Below are 5004 nucleotides of genomic sequence, written 5' to 3' on the forward strand. Positions count from 1 at the left end.
CTAACCCTAACCCTAACCCTAACCCTAACCCTAACCCTAACCCTAACCCTAACCCTAACCCTAACCCTAACCCTAACCCTAACCCCTAACCCTAACCCTAACCCTAACCCTAACCCTAACCCTAACCCTAACCCTAACCCTAACCCTAACCCTAACCCTAACCCTAACCCTAACCCTAACCCTAACCCTAACCCTAACCCTAACCCTAACCCTAACCCTAACCCTAACCCTAACCCTAACCCTAACCCTAACCCTAACCCTAACCCTAACCCTAACCCTAACCCTAACCCTAACCCTAACCCTAACCCTAACCCTAACCCTAACCCTAACCCTAACCCTAACCCTAACCCTAACCCTAACCCTAACCCTAACCCTAACCCTAACCCTAACCCTAACCCTAACCCTAACCCTAACCCTAACCCTAACCCTAACCCTAACCCTAACCCTAACCCTAACCCTAACCCTAACCCTAACCCTAACCCTAACCCTAACCCTAACCCTAACCCTAACCCTAACCCTAACCCTACCCTAACCCTAACCCTAACCCTAACCCTAACCCTAACCTAACCCTAACCCTAACCCTAACCCTAACCCTAACCCTAACCCTAACCCTAACCCTAACCCTAACCCTAACCTAACCCTAACCCTAACCCTAACCTAACCCTAACCCTAACCCTAACCCTAACCCTAACCCTAACCCTAACCCTAACCCTAACCCTAACCCTAACCCTAACCCTAACCCTAACCCTAACCCTAACCCTAACCCTAACCCTAACCCTAACCCTAACCCTAACCCTAACCCTAACCCTAACCCTAAACCCTAACCCTAACCCTAACCCTAACCCTAACCCTAACCCTAACCCTAACCCTAACCCTAACCCTAACCCTAACCCTAACCCTAACCTAACCCTAACCCTAACCCTAACCCTAACCCTAACCCTAACCCTAACCCTAACCCTAACCCTAACCTAACCCTAACCCTAACCCTAACCCTAACCCTAACCCTAACCCTAACCCTAACCCTAACCCTAACCCTAACCCTAACCCTAACCCTAACCCTAACCTAACCCTAACCCTAACCCTAACCCTAACCCTAACCCTAACCCTAACCCTAACCCTAACCCTAACCCTAACCCTAACCCTAACCCTAACCCTAACCCTAACCCTAACCCTAACCCTAACCCTAACCCTAACCCTAACCCTAACCCTAACCCTAACCCTAACCCTAACCCTAACCCTAACCCTAACCCTAACCCTAACCCTAACCCTAACCCTAACCCTAACCCTAACCCTAACCCTAACCCTAACCCTAACCCTAACCCTAACCCTAACCCTAACCCTAACCCTAACCCTAACCCTAACCCTAACCCTAACCCTAACCTAACCTAACCCTAACCCTAACCCTAACCCTAACCCTAACCTAACCCTAACCCTAACCCTAACCCTAACCCTAACCCTAACCCTAACCCTAACCCTAACCCTAACCCTAACCCTAACCCTAACCCTAACCCTAACCCTAACCCTAACCCTAACCCTAACCCTAACCCTAACCCTAACCCTAACCCTAACCCTAACCCTAACCCTAACCCTAACCCTAACCCTAACCCTAACCCTAACCCTAACCCTAACCCTAACCCTAACCCTAACCCTAACCCTAACCCTAACCCTAACCCTAACCCTAACCCTAACCCTAACCCTAACCCTAACCCTAACCCTAACCCTAACCCTAACCCTAACCCTAACCCTAACCCTAACCCTAACCCTAACCCTAACCCTAACCCTAACCCTAACCCTAACCCTAACCCTAACCCTAACCCTAACCCTAACCCTAACCCTAACCCTAACCCTAACCCTAACCCTAACCCTAACCCTAACCCTAACCTAACCCTAACCCTAACCCTAACCCTAACCCTAACCCTAACCCTAACCCTAACCCTAACCCTAACCCTAACCCTAACCCTAACCCTAACCCTAACCCTAACCCTAACCCTAACCCTAACCCTAACCCTAACCCTAACCCTAACCCTAACCCTAACCCTAACCCTAACCCTAACCTAACCCTAACCTAACCCTAACCCTAACCCTAACCCTAACCCTAACCCTAACCCTAACCCTAACCCTAACCCTAACCCTAACCCTAACCCTAACCCTAACCCTAACCCTAACCCTAACCCTAACCCTAACCCTAACCCTAACCCTAACCCTAACCCTAACCCTAACCCTAACCCTAACCCTAACCCTAACCCTAACCTAACCCTAACCCTAACCCTAACCCTAACCCTAACCCTAACCCTAACCCTAACCCTAACCCTAACCCTAACCCTAACCCTAACCCTAACCCTAACCCTAACCCTAACCCTAACCCTAACCCTAACCCTAACCCTAACCCTAACCCTAACCCTAACCCTAACCCTAACCCTAACCCTAACCCTAACCCTAACCCTAACCCTAACCCTAACCCTAACCCTAACCCTAACCCTAACCCTAACCTAACCCTAACCCTAACCCTAACCCTAACCCTAACCCTAACCCTAACCCTAACCCTAACCCTAACCCTAACCCTAACCCTAACCCTAACCCTAACCCTAACCCTAACCCTAACCCTAACCCTAACCCTAACCCTAACCCTAACCCTAACCCTAACCCTAACCCTAACCCTAACCCTAACCCTAACCCTAACCCTAACCCTAACCCTAACCCTAACCCTAACCCTAACCCTAACCCTAACCCTAACCCTAACCCTAACCTAACCCTAACCCTAACCCTAACCCTAACCCTAACCCTAACCCTAACCCTAACCTAACCCTAACCCTAACCCTAACCTAACCCTAACCCTAACCCTAACCCTAACCCTAACCCTAACCCTAACCCTAACCCTAACCCTAACCCTAACCCTAACCCTAACCCTAACCCTAACCCTAACCCTAACCCTAACCCTAACTAACCCTAACCCTAACCCTAACCCTAACCCTAACCCTAACCCTAACCCTAACCCTAACCCTAACCCTAACCCTAACCCTAACCCTAACCCTAACCCTAACCCTAACCCTAACCTAACCCTAACCCTAACCCTAACCCTAACCCTAACCCTAACCCTAACCCTAACCCTAACCCTAACCCTAACCCTAACCCTAACCCTAACCCTAACCCTAACCCTAACCCTAACCCTAACCCTAACCCTAACCCTAACCCTAACCCTAACCCTAACCCTAACCCTAACCCTAACCCTAACCCTAACCCTAACCCTAACCCTAACCCTAACCCTAACCCTAACCCTAACCCTAACCCTAACCCTAACCCTAACCCTAACCCTAACCCTAACCCTAACCCTAACCCTAACCCTAACCCTAACCCTAACCCTAACCCTAACCCTAACCCTAACCCTAACCCTAACCCTAACCCTAACCCTAACCCTAACCCTAACCCTAACCCTAACCCTAACCCTAACCCTAACCCTAACCCTAACCCTAACCCTAACCCTAACCCTAACCCTAACCCTAACCCTAACCCTAACCCTAACCCTAACCCTAACCCTAACCCTAACCCTAACCCTAACCCTAACCCTAACCCTAACCCTAACCCTAACCTAACCCTAACCTAACCCTAACCCTAACCCTAACCCTAACCCTAACCCTAACCCTAACCCTAACCCTAACCCTAACCCTAACCCTAACCCTAACCCTAACCCTAACCCTAACCCTAACCCTAACCCTAACCCTAACCCTAACCCTAACCCTAACCCTAACCCTAACCCTAACCCTAGCCCTAAGACCAGGGACCCTAAGACCCCGAACCCTACCCAAACGCTGAATTAGCGTTACACACATACCTAAAACTTGGTGGGTAATTTTTTCACAGCAACTTGGTTGTGTTGCGGGCTGACGCTGGCCTTTCTCGATGTCGTTCGGATCCGTTCGGCCGACTCGGACGCCGCGGGCGTGGCGGGCAGTTGATGTCGATGGACCGTGCATAACCGGGGATGGACTCAGTCCAACCTCTGGATTTTTCCTCACCCTAACCCAGCCAGTGCCTCCAGCTCTGCACCTCGCCTGCTGCGGACGGGAACGCCGGCGGATCCATCGATGTCGGGGAAATGAGTCTCCAACTCGGAGCATTTAATAAATTGATGTCAAAAAGTACACAACAAGACAATAGAAAATGTAACGCTAAGTTTATGACGCACCACAAAGTGCCGATATTCAGTTTTGGGAAACATCGAGAAAAATCGAAACATCGAGAAAGTGTGAAAACAGAGAGAGAGAGAGTGTTAGGAAGCCACGCCCACTGAGAAGTCTATATAAATGAGCTGATGTGAAGTATTCCAGCCATTCAGTTGCTCAAACTAGCCTGAGGAAGGAAAAGAAACTCCGAAACGTCGCGATCAGGTTTGAGCAGTACATTTAGGGCCTCCATTTCAAAACGCAAATGGGAGAGAGCCACATTATTTGATCTCATGGGAAAGTAAAATAAATGTATTAAGTCCACAAAGACAAAACTTTATTAATTTACAAAAATCGACCGCACTCTTCAACACATCTCTAAACCCAACCCGGGTGACCTTTCACACCTAAAACTTAACCCAAGTGCCTAGAGCCCTAAGACCAGGGACCCTAAGACCCCGAACCCTACCCAAACGCTGAATTAGCGTTACACACATACCTAAAACTTGGTGGGTAATTTTTTCACAGCAACTTGGTTGTGTTGCGGGCTGACGCTGGCCTTTCTCGATGTCGTTCGGATCCGTTCGGCCGACTCGGACGCCGCGGGCGTGGCGGGCAGTTGATGTCGATGGACCGTGCATAACCGGGGATGGACTCAGTCCAACCTCTGGATTTTTCCTCACCCTAACCCAGCCAGTGCCTCCAGCTCTGCACCTCGCCTGCTGCGGACGGGAACGCCGGCGGATCCATCGATGTCGGGGAAATGAGTCTCCAACTCGGAGCATTTAATAAATTGATGTCAAAAAGTACACAACAAGACAATAGAAAATGTAACGCTAAGTTT

This window comes from Danio rerio, chromosome 22 (assembly GCF_052040795.2).
Source record: "Danio rerio strain M-AB ecotype USA chromosome 22, GRCz13ab, whole genome shotgun sequence".
NCBI classification, from domain to species: domain Eukaryota; kingdom Metazoa; phylum Chordata; class Actinopteri; order Cypriniformes; family Danionidae; genus Danio; species Danio rerio.